The 16,751-nt window shown below is 46.9% G+C and overlaps 1 protein-coding gene across 9 annotated transcripts in view; it reads right to left on the bottom strand.

The window, feature by feature from the left end:
• Positions 1 to 16,751, bottom strand: part of CABIN1 (calcineurin binding protein 1) — a 356,172-nt gene that overhangs the window by 322,747 nt on the left and 16,674 nt on the right. For 7 of the 9 annotated variants that reach the window (XM_075321591.1, XM_075321647.1, XM_075321623.1 and 4 more), the window contains exon 1: positions 14,155 to 14,255. The exons of 1 other annotated variant lie outside the window; for it this stretch is intronic. The gene's annotated coding sequence lies outside the window, so the exon portion shown is untranslated. Of the gene's footprint in view, positions 1 to 7,266; positions 7,343 to 14,154; positions 14,256 to 16,751 lie in introns of those variants that run through there. One more of the 9 variants, XM_075321606.1, reaches the window with a different exon arrangement.

Below are 16,751 nucleotides of genomic sequence, written 5' to 3'. Positions count from 1 at the left end.
AATTTGGTGCAAAGTCAATATAAGGGCTTCTTTCCTTCATTGAAGCATCCCTCCAGTGTTTATTTTTAATTTGATGGCTGGAATGGAGATTTAAGGCCTAAAACACACGGCATGAAAATCGGTGCGAGTGGAGTGCGATAAAACATCACATTCCACTCGGACCAATATTACTCTGTGTGTCAGCGCACATGATCGATTATTTTCTCAGTCCTAATCGGACCGAGAAAACAATCGCAGCATGCTGCGACTGTAATGCGATCCTGATTTCTCTCGCACCCATTCAAGTCTAACGGGCGAGAGAAAAATCGCACTGCACTCGCAGTACACCGGTGTACTGCGAGTGCAGGGCGAGAATGGCAATAGCCGGCTACAGGGGAGAGAGGGAGATAAATCCCTCCCTTCCCTCCTTAGCGCCGGCCCGCCCCTCCTCAGTACTGGCCAGCCCCTCCTCAGCGCTGGCCCGCCCCCCGCAGCTGAGGTCCGATCGCATGTCTGGACCTCAGTCGCAGTGATACTCGCATGACACTCGGCTCCTGCTGTGCTGCCAGCGTGAGCCAAGTGTCATGCGAGGATCGCACTAGTGCCCTGTGTGGCCCCGGCCTAAATGTAACTGCCCTGCTCCAAGTCTTACACTCACTCTTACGCCATTTTTTTTTTCCAGCAGTGCTTTGATCGATTTCCAGCAAATTGTGATCTGCCGGCAGCTCCAGTGCTTCATGGAGCACATTGGAGGTCACAACTCAATGCAACTCTATGGCAGCCTCATTCAAGCTCTCCAGAGCTTGAGATGTAACATCTGACTACCGGTCAGTCAGACATTGCGGTTACAAAAAGCGTAACAACACTGAAAAATGGTGAAGACGCTGGAGGATGAGTATGATTTAGTAGGATGAGTGATATAGATTTAAAGCACCACTCCAGCACTGAAATAAATACTGTATGCTCCAGAGGTGCTTTAACCATTTTAGAGCTTATTGAGCAAAAAATGTCCCACCTTTTTCAAAATGTCGTAAAAGATGAGATTTTTTTTTTTCTAAAACAAAACCTGCATAAAACTACATAGGGTACGACTGAAGTAGAGTTCTGCCAAAGTTTGATACTTTTTAAAAAGTCACAATTGATGAATCTTCTGAAAACATCTAGAATCATTAACCTCTGCCCACAAAGTGCCAAAAAAGAAAAAACATGTGAGCTTATATCACATATAAAATAGACTGCAAGAAAGGCACAAATACAATAATCAACTGGGTGCAAAAAAAATATGCAAAACACACAAAGCTGCATGAACAAAAAAAGGCATAAAGGCAATGAAGAATCGCAATTGGCACTAATGTGGCGTCAGACAATGACCTATTAATCAGGTTTGTGTAATATGTATTTTATGGGGTTTTTTTCCATTTTTTAAATTTTCATACCACAAAAAAAAAGTAATCTTATAATTTTCATACTGTTTACAACAGTTTCAATATCATCAGAGGCAGGATTACAATGACAGGTATACCTCTATACACAGCTGAAAACAGACTCCACCAATCACAATACAAGATCTCACAGCTGCCCCCCCCCCCCCCCACACACACACTTAATAATGACCTTTCAACAGGCTTATTAGACACTTCAGTACAAAAGATAGGGTTGGGGACTGACCCTCTTGGCTATGTACATGCACTGTTTCCTGAAACAATATGAAATGTGAGTTTAAGGGTACTTTCACACATCCGGTTTTTGCTCTGCGGCACAATACAGCGCTCTGCAGAAAAACCGCAACCGTTTTTTTTGCCGCCGGTTGCGGTCTTTTTTGCATAGACTTACATTAGTGCCGTATTGTGCCGCATGGGCTTGCGTTCGGTCCGGTTTTTGCCGCATGCGGCAGATTTAGCCGATGCCGCGGCCGGATGGAACGTTGCCTGCAACGTTTTTTGCTCCGGCAAAAAAAACGCATCGCGCCGCTGTGGCGCATTTTTCAATGCATGCCTATGGACGCCGGATGCGGCGCGATGCAGAAAAAAACGCATCCGGCCGCCGCATGTGGTTTTTTCCACTGCGCATGCTCAGTAGCGTGCCGCAACCGGAAAAAAACGGACGGGCCGCATGTAAAAACTTATGCAAAGGATGCAGTGTTTTCGCCGCATCCGTTGCATAGGTTTCACAGCCGGATTGAGCCGCAGTGCTCAAACCTGATGTGTGAAAGTAGCCTAAAACAGTCTCAATGACCAATGTAAAAGTAAACTTGCATAACTTCTATTTTAATAAAGAATGTACTATGGATAAAAACCATTGCCTAAACAAAATTAAAAAAAAAAAAATTTAATAAGGAACCTGTCACCAGATTTTTTGGTATTAAACCACAAGTATCCCCTTCTGCAGCTCCTGGGCTGCATTCTATGAAGGGGCACCTTGTTGCTGACTCCCCTTGCAGACCTCAGAAACAACTTTATAATATCTGACCGTAATGACCTGTTCGGGTCAGATGGGCATGCTCATTTCCGGCTCCTATCCCGCCTTCTGGCATTGTTCACTGTCCTCCTTTCATGATTGACGTGGATGATGACTCCACTCCACTGTCATCATCCACGTTGCTCTGCCAAATTTCGCACCTGTGCAGTCATTCCTGGCTCACGCAGGTGCAGTTCGCTCTGCCCCATGGCAGGCTGAGTTAAAAACATAGTTGCGTGAGCCGGTGAGGTCTTTCCGCAGGCGCGAGATTATGGTCATGCACATTACCGACCTCAAGGCCATCGGGTCCACCCCCCTGCAAGTGCAGGCTTTAATAAATCATCCCAGCTATATGTTTATCCAGTTTCTGCGTGAAGATTTCCATTGATGGAGAGCTCACCACCTCCCGTTGTAGCCTGTTCCACTCCCTGACCGCCCTCACTGTCAGAAAGTTTTTCTTAATGTCTAAGCTGAATTTCCTTCCTTTAAGTTTCATCCCATTGCTTCTTGTACTTGTACTACCTCTAAGATATTTCTAGACCGCTATTAAGTCTCATCTCGCCTTCTCTTTTTCAAGCTAAACATCCCTAGTTCTTTTAGCCGTTCTTCATGGTTTGCAGACCTTCTACCATCTTGGTTGCTCTTCTCTGGACTTGCTCCAATGTATCGATGTCTTTCTTCACTTGGGGCGCCCAGAACTGTGTATTCCAGGTGTGGTCTGACCAGGGCAGAGTGTAGGGGAATAATTACCTCTCTTGATCTAGATTCAATGCTTGTCTTGATACATCCCAGAATAGAATGCAGCTCAGGAGTTGCAGAAGGTGATACTTTTGGTTTAATACCGAAAAAACTGGTGACAGGTTCCATTAACACAAAGAAAAGAGAGCCAGCACGATCTGAGAGTGGCATGCATCATATAAAAAGTGCAAATACACAGATTTATTCCAACTGTACTATAATACAAAATGAGATTTTTAGCAAATAATTGATCAATTCTTTGAGCCACCCCTGCCACGTCACGACAAATCTTGATAGGGGAGTCCTACTCTATATTATGTATTTCATGTGCCCTGCTGCATCCTAGATAGATTAAAAGCAGAACCATATTGCAGCACACATACCTGTAACCTGTATATATAACCGCTTCCATGTTGCAAAAGGAGGCAACTGCGGATAAACGACAGCCCAGGTCCCAACGTGTGCAGCAGACGCCACACACGCCGGTACTATATCAGAACTGACCTTCACAGTGCCAGACAAGCAACTATAAATCAAGGCGGATCAGATCCAAGTATGGTGCTTAATTAGCATTGCCTGTGGAAAAAGGGGTGAGGCGGCTGAATGTGAACAGCCACCAACAGGAGGAATATATTGCAAACCAAGATCAGGCGTGCATGGAATAGGTGGTGGTCAGCCACCAGACCATGTAGCATAACTACAACCAAACACAAAACCTGAATTAGAGGCAACCTGTCAGGTCGCCTGTGCACCCAGAACCAAGAGCAGTCCTTTGTGCATATCTATAATCTCTGCCTAACGGTCCCTTTATGTAGTAGCATACATAAAGAGATCTTTAGAAAATCTTTAGAAAAAGTATTTCTAAAGTCTGTTTAGGAGATGCTCATTAGGCCTGTGACTAATCGCAGGGGCGTTAGTTCCTAGACTGGTCACCCAAGTGGGCATGATAACATGCTTTACAACAGCCAGCGTCATCGGCAGCGCGATACAAAGCTGTGTGTTCGCGCGGCTTTGTACACTTCAGCACTGAACTTTTCTGAATCCAGGTGTATCTGTCCCGGCTTCAGAGAGGCTCATTGTGTATAATGGAAAGTCGTCCGTACTTACAGTCATGTGCACTACGCCTCTCTGAAGCAGGGACACACACCGAAATTCAGAGTAGTGCACATCACTGGAAGTGCACACGACTTCTCATCATGTCTGAAGCCGGGACACATACACCCAGTGTCAGAGAAGCTCAATAATGAGGGGTACAAAACAGTGGCGTAACTAGACTTTGATGGGCCCTGGTGCAAAGTTCAGACCTGGGGCCCCCCTCCATGTACACCGACACATGGGGCACGGGATAATAACACTGACACTCGGGGTACAGGATAATGACACTGACATTTGGCTCTTACCCACAGCACCCAGCTTTCCTATGTTCTGATAGCCATCTTGTCCTCGGCACCCAGCTTCCCCATGCTCTGCTATACAGCTTTCCCTCAGCCCCCAGCTTTCCTATATCAGAGCATGGGAAAGCTGGGTGCTGAGACATGATGTATAGCAGAGCATGGGAAAGCTGGGTGCTGAGGGAAAGAACCTTTTTCCCTCAGCACAAAACGTTCCTATCCCCTGCTTGTATGTTTGTCCCCCCTCATATATAGTTCTCCAAATACTATAATGGCCCCCACATAGCATTCAATATAGTATAGCAGGTCCCACATAACCCTTCATATATTAGAATGCAGCTCCATAGTCCTCCATGTATTATAATGCATTTCCAAGAGTTCTCCATGTATTATAATTCACCCGATAGTACACCATATATTATACTGCACCACATAGTCCTCCATGTTTTATAATGTACCCCTGTAGTCCATGTATAACATAGCCTCCATAGTCCTCCATATAATATAATGTAGCCCCCATAGTCCTATATGTATTATAATGCAGCCCCATAAAACTTCATATTGTATTATGCAGCCCTATAATCCTCCATGTATAATGCACCCCTATATTCCATGTATAAGGTGTCCTTAATATTGTATTATTCAGCCTCATACTCCTCCATGTATAATGCATCCCCATAGACCTCCATATATAAAGTAGCCCTCTAGACCATGTATAATGCACCTCTATAGTCCATGTATAAGGTGTCCTTCATGTTTATTATGCAGCCCCATAGTCCTCCATGTATAATGCAGCCCCCCATGCTCCATGTATAATGCAGGCAGCCCCCCATGCTCCATGTATAATGCTGCCCCCCCCCAATGCTCCATGTATAATGCAGCCCCCTCATGCTCCATGTATAATACATGCAGTCCCCCCATGCTCCATGCATAATACAGGCAGCCCCCCATGCTCCATGTATAAGGCAGGCAGCCCCCCATGATCCATGTATAATGCAGGCAGCCCCCCATGCTCAATGCATAATGCAGGCAGCCCCCCATGCTCAATGCATAATGCAGGCTGCCCCCCTCATGCTCCATGTATAATGCAGGCATCTCCCCTCATGCTCCATGTATAATGCAGGCAGCCCCCCCATGCTCCATGTATAATACAGGCAGCTCCCCCATGCTCCATGTATAAGGCATGTATAATGCAAGCAGCCCCCAAATGCTCCATATATAATACAGGCAGCCCCCCTCATGCTCCATGCATAATGCAGGCAGATCCTCCATGTTCCATGTATAATACAGACAGCTCCCCCATGCTCCATGTATAATGCAGGCAGCTCCCCATGCTCCATATATAATGCAGGCAGCCCCCCATGCTCCATGTATAATGCAGGCAGCCCCCCATGCTCCATGTATAATGCAGGCAGCCCCCCATGCTCCATGTATAATGCAGGCAGCCCCCCATGCTCCATGCATAATACAGGCAGCCCCCCCATGCTCCATGTATAAGGCAGGCAGCCCCCCATGCTCCATGCATAATACAGGCAGCCGCCCATGCTCCATGTATAAGGCAGGCAGCCGCCCATGCTCCATGTATAAGGCAGGCAGCCGCCCATGCTCCATGTATAAGGCAGGCAGCCGCCCATGCTCCATGTATAAGGCAGGCAGCCGCCCATGCTCCATGTATAAGGCAGGCAGCCCCCCATGCTCCATGTATAAGGCAGGCAGCCCCCCATGCTCCAGGTATAATGCAGGCAGCCCCCCCATGCTCCATGTATAATGCAGGCAGCCCCCCCATGCTCCATGTATAATGCAGGCAGCCCCCCCCATGCTCCATGTATAATGACGCTCTCCCCCCCCCCTGGCCACCGTGTACGCACTGACTTTTAAAAAGAAAAACAAAGAAAAACAAGTTCTTACCTCTCTCCTGTTACCCTGCTGTTGCCGTCGGCGTCCTCCCGCTCTGCGCACAGCCGTCGCACAGGAGTGATGTCACTGCGCAGTTACGGGGTGGGGGGGGGAGGATGATGATGCGTAGAGCTGCACGGGCCACTCCACGCTTCATTGTTGCTGTGCGCGATGACGGGGGAGGGGGGCCCGGTGCTGCCGCCGCTGACACAGGGCAGGGGGGCCCTATGTCAGCGGTGGCATCGGGTCATATAGCGGCTGCGTGGTCTGCGCCAGAACAGCTGTCTGACAGAAAGGAGCTGCTTGCTGATCTGCAGAGCGGGCCCCTAAGCTGCCGTGCCTGATCGCAGTGGCGATCTCTACGACTGCGGTAGTTACGCCCCTGGTACAAAACCATGTGCACGTGTGTCTTTGTATCACGCTGCCATTGACACACTCGTTGTAAAGCATCTTAGCACACCTACAGGGGCGTGATAACTTGCTTAATGGGCCGACTAGTCTGGGAAATAACATTGCTGCAATTAGTTACAGGCCTAATTTGCATCTCATAAACGGTCTTTAGAATACTTTTTATAAAGATCTGTTCATGTATGCTACTACATGAAGGGACTGTTAGGCAGGGAATATAGCAATATCCACAGAACTACTCATGGTACTGGGTGCACAGGGGACATGACAGGTTCCCTTTAAAGGACATTTTCTTATGACACATTCTTTTTAACTTAAAGGGGTAGTCCACAACTCAGACAACCCCTTCTCAGTCCATATGTTTCCCTTATTTTAAAATAATGAAACTTATACTCACCTCCGATGCAGAAACCTTTCCAGCATTATCAGCACTTTCTCTCCCGGGATCACGTAATGGTGTTATGTCACATGATTCCTGCGATCAATCAGTGGCCACTTTACTCTCCCTGCCTTCGGACGTATAGCATAAATCTGGAGGAAAAGAGAGAGCAGCAATTTGTCTGAAGGCGGGGAGAGTGAGGCGGCCATTGATTGATGGCAGGAATTACATGACACAACACCGTTACGCCATCCCAGGAGAGCAAGTGCCAACACTGCTGGAACGGCGAGGGCACCGGAGGCGAGTATACGTTTAATTATTTTAAAAAGGGGAAACATACATTGCTGCAGCAGTGCACGCTGTCTGACACAGCTACGGTAGTATCCGAGCGTCTCTGGGAAAGCTCACATTCTGGCCCTCTACAACCATTTGGGTCCACTGCTATGCTGCTGGCGGAATTGTTTGGGAGCTATTCGTGATGGACCATACCCGATATATCTTTGGACATCAATGTGTGATCTCATCTGACCCTGTAGCCTCCTGATGAGCCTGTTACTCCCAAGCTACGAGGAAAAAAGGGGGTGAGACACATCAAGGCATACACAATTGGCTGATAATATATATATGGAGCAACCTGTCATCTATTGATCATTAGCACTTATTATATGTTGGTTGCGAAATACTGGTCATTGGTTGCCTATTATCAATATCAATAATGTTTCCAGTGTTCATCTATACTGCATGAGATTCCAATTATTTAAAGCAGGGTCCATGAACTGGCTGAGTGGTCCGACTATATGATATACCTACTTTTGTATCGGTTGTCTTCCTGATAGCCAGTCCTTGGGTATTATAAGCCTAACCTCAGCTTTTACATATAGCAGTAAATTTTCATATCCATTTGTGCAATTATTGATTATTGTCATTAAGCATTTTGTCGTACCTTGGTTCCTGTGCCACCTATTTTGGTTTTTACTAGGAAAAATGACACAAAGGGATAGCTGTTGTGGAATGGGGGCACCACTGCGTGCTACATAGGGAGCTAAACCTCCGTTGGTAGGTAGGGGACAGTACCTTAGGGCACTTTAGGCTTTGATGGTGGTCCTGGGTCCCTTGTCTTATCTTTTAAAGAGAACCAATCACCAGGATTTTCCGATATAACCTAAAGCCAGTGCTATACTGACACTATCAGACTAATACTATACATACCTGTAGTGGTCAGCTCGGATGTTTAAGTTTTGAAATCCAAGAAAGTAAAGTTTATAAACTTTATTATAAACATATATTCATAGTTATCCCCTCCCCCTGATAGAATTAGCATAAGTATTATACAAACGATTCACTTTGTCTCTTGCAGGACCTGTGTGAGGTCATACCCAAGTGACCTGGTATCCAGCTTTGTTGGCTGAGGCCCCGCCCCTTCTGGTCACATGGGTATGACCTCACACAGGTCCTGCAAGAGACAAAGTGAATCGTTTGTATAATACTTATGCTAATTCTATCAGGGGGAGGGGATAACTATGAATATATGATCTGCTCCTCAGCTGCTGTCACTACATCTAATGTTCACATCTTTGTTGGGTCCAGAGAAGGAAGCATGGTAAGTGCTACTGCTTCCTAATACTTAGGCTGGAGCCACACGGGGCACTACTGCGATGCTCGCATGACACTTGGCTCACGCTGGCAGCACAGCAGGAGCCGAGTGTCATGCTAGTGTCCCTGCAACTGCGGTCCGACTGTGCGAGCGGACCTCAGCTGCAAGGAGGGGTGGATGCTCTCAGGAGGGGTGGGCCAGTGCTGCTGAGTAGCGGGTCGGCATGGAGGAGGGGAGGGAGGGATTTATCTCCCTCTCTCCTCCGTAGCTGGCTATTGCGGTTCTTGCTCTGCACGCACGGTACACCAGTGTACCGCGAGTGCAGTGCGATTTTTCTCTCACCCCATTCACTTGAATGGGTGCGAGAGCAACAAGACTCGCATTACAGTCGCAGTATGCTGGGATTGTTTTCTCGGTCCGATTAGGGCTGACAAAATAATTGTTCATGTGCGCTGACACATGGAATGTTTTATCGCACTCAACTCGCGCCGATTTTCTCGACGTGTGGCTTAGGCCTCAATCACAAACTCTGGTTCAGCGCTTTGGATGGAGAGATTGAGAAACTATACATGGTAATAAACAAGGTTTCATTTCTCTGTGGGAAGCCTGGCTGTGTCTGACATCTGGCTCCCCCCCCCCCCCAGCTGAACGAACTTGTGCAAGTTGCTTAGGCTGCTTTCACACATCCGGTTTTTCCTGTGCGGCACAATCCGGTGCTGTGCAGAAAAAACACAACCAGTTTTTTTTGCCGCCAGTTGCGTTTTTTTGCATAGACTTACATTAGTGCCGTATTGTGCCGCACGGGTTTGCGTTCCGTCTGGTTTTTGCCGCATGCGGCAGAATTAGCCGATGCAGCGGCCGGATGGAACGTTGCCTCGCACGTTTCTCTGTCCGGCAAAAAAAAACGCATCGCGCCGCATCCGGCTGATGCAGTGCGATTTGCAATGCATGCCTATGGGCGCCGCATGCGGCGGCCTGCGGCAAACACCGCATCCGGATGCCGCATGAGGTTTTTTTCCACTGCGCATGCTTAGTAGCGTGCCGCAAGCGGCAAAAACCGGACGGGCCGCATGTAAAAAACTTATGCAAAGGATGCGGTTTTGTCACCGCATCCGTTGCATAGGTTTTAGAGCCGGATTGGCCGGCTCTGCTAAAACCGGAGGTGTGAACGCAGCCTTACACTGTAATGAGAACGTCAGTGCAAGGCAATGTGTGGACTGGTTGGATATATGAAGTCTATGAGCAGTCCAAAAGTAGACAACCCTTTTATGGTGTTAAGCCTATAAATATAAGTTAGGTGGGGGCGTCTAATTCAATAGCTCAGCGCCCCTGGACATAAAGTGCTGTGCCATGATTGGTGTTGTGCCAAATTTCAGATTTCTAACCAGGGTTTTAAAAACGGCACTAGTGTCCGGGGGAAGAATTGGGCACCAGGGCTCATTTTACTACGTTTATTGTTCTGCATCCAGCAGGATTAAAAAAAAAAAAAATTAAAAATAAAATGCCACCATGCATCCACATGACACAGGCGTATATATTTGTTTTACTGTGAGACAAGTTTGCCCACGGGACTCTGTATCTGCGGATTTTTCTGCATCAAAATCCGCAGCTTTCCCCCGGAATCCGCACCTTTTCATAGGTGCGGATTTGATGCGGATTTTTTTTTTTTTTTTTTTTTTAATTCAATTGAAAAGGCAAAATCCGCACGAAAATCTGCAACAATAATTGACATGCTGCAGATTTTTCCGCACGAAAATCCGCACGATTTCCGCTGCGGAAAAATCCGCAGCATGGGCACAGCATTTCCCAAATGCTATAGAAATGGCTGGGGAGTAGCTGTGCTGCAGATTTCTGGAAAATCCGCGGCTTTTCCGTGAGAAATCCGCGGCAAAATCCGCGCATTTTCCGCAGCGTGGGCACATATACTCTTTAAAGACATTTTACCACAAAAGACATCACCTATGCACGGGACAGGTGATAAAAAGTGTGATCACTGCCACCGCTGGGACCCCCAATGGTCATGAGTACCAGGGTCCTCAGCTGCCCATTTTCTTACGTTTGGATTGAACTGAATATAGAGCTTGGTCTATGCGCACTGCTACTCCATGCATATCTATAGGACTGAAAAGACAGCCAAGCACTCTACTCTATCAGTCTCATAATGCACCAAAAAGAGTGTCAGCAATCATTCACAACACAGCCGCTCCATTCAGTCCGGACTGTAGTGAGAGAAAAAGCAGATCAAGACTCCACTTCTCATGATTGCTAGCTGTACCAAAAGTGGGACCCCCAGTGAACAGCCACTTATCCCCCTATTCTGTGGACAGATGATAAATGCCTTATGGGGGAATATCTGCTTCAGATAAAAAATAAAAGGGGAATGAAGACCTGCACTTTCCAAGGATTGTTCCAGTGCAGTGAAATCTCTCAAAAACACCCCGTCATTGAGGACCCCATCTCCCTACTGATTGCAGATTTTGTTTGGCAGATATTCAGCTTGAGCACATTGAATGTGTAAGGGCCATCATCTCCTTTGAGAAGACCACCCTCCTAGACATCCATTTCCATGCAATCTTAGATGGTAGTCTCAAATCATGCCTGCGTGCAGTGACCAATAGTTGATCGCCTACTAGCAAAGCTGTGCACCTATTGGCCTCCGCATGCTGGCGCTGGTGCTGTGCAGAAATGGACAAAGGATGAGCCATTGTTCATGGTCTCATAACACTAGTAGTCAAGGAACCAGAAGAGGGGTAGATGCCACTCATCAATATGGGCATGGAATGTAAAGAGTACCTAGTATCCTTAGGATAGTTCATCAAATTCTGATCGGTGGGGTTGCAACCCCCGGCACCCCTGCCAGTCAGCTGTTACGAGCATCAACGCCAGACCAAAGTTTTTGGATGCTGCCAGAACACAGGAGCTTAACGGGTGTGTACTCCAAATTAGAGATGAGTGAACCCGTGAAAGTTCAGATTGGCGCATGCAGCCTACTGTACCTCCATGGGTTCAGACTTGGCCCGAACCACAATAGTAGTCACTGATTGGCAGTGCGGGTCTCCGATCACATGCAGCCAGCCATAAGCACATCACTTCCAGGCGGAATTTTTCCATTATTTTTTTTGGAGGGGGTGTTGCACACTACATTTAATAACACTGTTGTTACCCTCAGTGCAAGCCATTCAAACACAGCAAGCGTCTTGCTCTGGGCTGAGCAACGAGTGCACGAAAACACAGCGATGCTCGCACAAGTGGAGTTCATATGTAAAGCACCCCAACTCTGGTTTTTTTTGTTTTTTGGGGGTTTTTTTTAAAAAAAAAGTCGGTGTTTGGCTGAAAACCAAACGCCGAACCACAGGTTCGCTTATCTTTACTTCATATACACCCAATAATATGAAAGAATAGGGGACAGATCTATAGTACCCAGCCTTGGCCACTGTAGTTTTGATGGAGCTGCGGTTTTTCGGCAGTATCCAAGAACTTCTGGCAGCTGGTAACAGCTGATGGTCTAGGGTGCCAGGTGTTGCATCCCCAGTGATCAGATATTGATGGCCTATCCTAAGAATAGGCTACCAATAAAGAAATAGTGGCAAAACTCTTTATTAAAAGAGGGGAAAACCCCACATAGATGCTATTTAAAATATCACCAATTAACGAAAGTGCTCAGAAGCAACCCTAATGCCCCCAAAAGGGCTCGTCTTTTTAGCAAAAGTCAGAGTCGAACTTCCATTCTGGGATCCCGCCACGCAGAGAAAGATCTCGAAGCTCCCTTGAGCAGCTCTCACAGTGAAAGAGCGAAATCTTCCTCTCCGTACTAAATAGGCATTCGGAGAGCATTATGTTTACTTCTGAGAACTTTTGTTAATAGATAATATACTGAAAAATCATCAGGCTGAGGCTGCACAATCTTTCATTAAATAAAAAGGTCAGCCCCAGATTTATCATAGGTGCTCTTTAAGAAACTAACTGCAATTAAAGATTTATGGAAATGTATTTTTCTTAGACATAAGGTACAATGCAAAAATACAAGACTGTTCAGGAAGAAGTTATGGAAAAAATTAAATGATGGGACCTTTAAAGGGAATTTCTTCACGGTAAGCAGGGTTATAAAAAAAAAATAAATTCTGCTTACTCATTGAATGTGCTGCCACTCTAGTGGTCTCCTCTGTTACTAGAAGTGATGATGTTCCGTCCTTCAGTCACCGGACCCGCTACCTCCAATCACTATCTTCGGATGTACAGTGAACGGCCACTAAGCCCAGTGATTGGCTGCAGCAGTCAACTGACAGACACAGGATACAATCACTTCTGCTCGTGGATGGGCCAGATTCAAAAGAGTAAGTAATGCACCCCTTACCGACATATGACGTATTAGTATGTCATATGTCGGCACCATGCCTTTGATGCGGGCTCACATGCTGAGCCCGCTACTTTCCCCACACGTGACAGCTGATTTAATCAAAAAACGTGCTTGCGGATGGATCAATGATGCGGCTTTTAACCTCTTAAATCTCAAACTCTGACAGCAGGATGTAACATGCGCCAGCAGGGGAGTGCATCATTCTTTTTGCCCACTGGCGCGCCCTTGACAGGGAGGTGCCGATGGGTTGCCATGACAGTCAGGAGTCTGCTGATGACCCCTGTGTCTATCATTATGCTACTCCTGTGAATGTTGGCCCATGGCTAGCATTCGTAGCAGATCATGATTTTTGCTGTTCAGAGCCGGGCTGTACTGTATACCACAAGCAATCGAACAATCACAGCTTAAGGTCCCCTGAAAGGAATATTAAGTTGAATTACAAAAAAAAAAATAATTATATTCGATCTATACAAATATAAATTAAATTAATCTGAGGAATAAACAAAAAAATTGAAACACCAGAATTATGATTTTTTTAGTTGTGGCAACATTGCAATAACATATAATAAAAAGCAATCAAAACATCATATGTACTGCACAATAGTATCAGTACAACAGCCAGCTCAGGAGCGATCTCTGCCGCAATCAGCGGGGCTGGGAGCAGAGCAGCACAGAGACAGGCACCGCAGACGTGCTCCCTGCACAGCCTCCATGACAGTCACGTGATCTCACAGCCATAGCCGACTGTACAATGCCGCCGCACACTGCTCTTGTATGAACAGGCTCTCAATAAAGCTGTGTCCTTCAACAAGTGTAACTCCCCATAGAATGAATGAGGCGCCCGCCCGGCCTGCTGTCCACGCCTGCTCCTCTCCTCACAGCCGAGCCGGTTCCCTCACGCGCTGTTTTAGCTCTACTAATACTAAGAATTACCGGCGGAAACCGTAAAACTCACCTGTCACCACGGCAACCGTCTCCCGCACTCATCCATGTAGGACCATTTGCGCCCAGTAGTATCACGCTGCCCTGTAGGGCCAAACGTCAACCAGTCAAAACATTCCTCTTTGCCAGCCAATCAAATCGTGAGGCGTCCTGAAAGTCCTTAGAGTACACCCGGAAATGCCTGTGCTTCAGACAACACCGCCCTCTAGAGGACGTGTACAGCATTGCACCTGTGCTGTGGAAATGACCGGCACTGCGGATACGACGGTGCCAGGAAGCATGGCGTCTGCTTTCTAGAAGTGTTCTTGGAAAGCGCCAGTGCTGAGCATAGCACTGAACTTAGTTCATACTTGTGCTTACTTTTCTTTTTTTTATTCTTTTCAATCATTTCACTAATTGTACCCAGTAAAACACCTGTGAGGACATTCCAACATTTATGTTATTTTTTCTCTAAGGGCTGCTTCTCGCGAGTTTCTCGCAGTAGAGCAATATGAGAAAAACTCGCATTGGAATCGGACACATGTTAGTGAATGATTCAGCTCTCATTTGCGATTTTTTTTCTCAGTCCAAATCGAACCGAGAAAACGCAGCATGCTGCTTTTTTGCGAGTTTCTACTGCGAGTCTCTCCAATGCAAGTCTATGGGAGCGTGTAAAAAATCGGATGTCACGGGACGGCACTCACACCATCCTAGTGACATGTGATTTTCTAAATACATTTCTCGCATGTTTCCTAAAACACTGGAAACGAGCGATGTCTCACAATGTCTGTCAATCACTATTCTCTGTCAGTCGGTCTCTCCCTCTCGGTCTCTATTCTCTCTCTGTCGGTCGGTCTGTCGGTCGGTCACTATCTCTGTCCCTCACTCTCTGTCCATGTCGGTCTATCCCTCTCGGTCTCTATTCTCTCTCTGTCGGTCGGTCACTATCTCTGTCCCTCACTCTCTGTCCATGTCGGTCTATCCCTCTCCCCCTCCTCTCTCATACTCACCGATCCCCGATGATCAGCGCGGCGCTGCACGGCGTTCACACTGCTCCGGCGGCTTCTCTTTTGAAAAAGCCGGCCGCTCATTATTCAATCTCGTATTGCCTGCTTTACCCGCCCACCGGCACCTATGATTGGTTGCAGTCAGACATGCCCCCACGCTGAGTGACAGCTGTCTCACTGCAACCAATCACAGCAACCGGTGGGCGTGTCTATGCTGTGCAGTAAAATAAATAAATAATTTAAAAAAACGGCGTGCGGTCCCCCCCAATTTTAATATATGGAGATAAGGTATGCACACCAGTGACTATGCAAGGAAAATACATGAAATAGCAGAAACTGCTGTGTGAATACTGACATGAAAAATTCAATAGCTATATGTAAGAATGAAATGTGAAAAATGGAACCTGCATTACTGCCATGAACATATAAATAAAGAGAAATTGAAATACTGAATTGATCAATGCAACAGAGTCCCAACACTGCGCTAAAGTATTTCTCTACGTTGGGGTCCCTAGCTTGTGTGTGTCCTCTCATGCAGTTAAAAAACTTACCATGTATGGGAAGCTGAGACCCAGGCTATATATACGTATCATGTGGATTGGCAATAGGTGTGAGTGGGGTGGGTTCACAAACGAAAAATTAGATGCGACAGTTCTGGGACTGTACCCGGCTCTTCCCGATTTGCCCTGGTGCGTTGGCAATCGGGGTAATAAGGAGTTAATTGCAGCCCATAGCTGCCACTAAATCCTAGATTAATCATTGCAGGCGTCTATGAGACACCACCAATAATTAACCTGTAAATTAAAGTTAATAAACACACACACTGAAAAATCCTTTATTTGAAATAATAAACAATAACAAAGACCCTCATTCACCAATTTATTAAGTACCCAAAAAACCCATCCATGTCCGACGTAATCCACGGAGGTCCAGTGTCGCTTCCAGCTCTGCTACATGAAGGTGACAGGAGCTGCAGAAGACACCGCCGCTCCTGTCAGCTCCACGCAGCAACTGAGGTGAGTATCGCAATCAGCTGATGATGTCAGTCAGGTTACTCGCGGCCAACGTTGGATCCTCCAACTATGACAGCAAGTCGCCCGAGTGACAGCGATGAAGTCACAGGTGAGATGCGGTCATGGGGGGAGAATGCGGCTGGCCGCGGGTAGCCTGAGTGACGGTAGCGGTAATCGCACTGCTCACTACAGTCACTCAGGGGATTAGCAGTCACCGGTGAGTCCTTCACGGGTGACCGCTAATCAGTACGCGACACAGACAGAGCCATGGGATGACAATGAAGTCGGGTGAAGTTCACCCGAGTTCATTCTGATTGTGCGGCTCTGTCTGTGTCTGCTGTCATCTGCCATTCAGCTCTGCTACATGGCTGTCTGTGGCTGCTGTCAGCGGCCATGTAGCAGAGCTGAATGGCAGATGACAGCTGCTGAGAAAAAAAGGATCACACACGGATCACACACGCATTGCACACGCACTGCAATCATGAGAAAAATCTCAGGATCGCAGTGCAGTTGCATTGCACTCTGACCTAACGTGAACTAAAATCAGCCGAGTTTTTTTCAGCTAACTCGGACCGATTTTACTCGCATAGATGTGTTTCCAGCCTAAGGCC

This window comes from Anomaloglossus baeobatrachus, chromosome 1 (assembly GCF_048569485.1).
Source record: "Anomaloglossus baeobatrachus isolate aAnoBae1 chromosome 1, aAnoBae1.hap1, whole genome shotgun sequence".
Taxonomy (NCBI): Eukaryota; Metazoa; Chordata; class Amphibia; order Anura; family Aromobatidae; genus Anomaloglossus; species Anomaloglossus baeobatrachus.
This window is presented reverse-complemented; position numbering and strand designations above follow the sequence as displayed.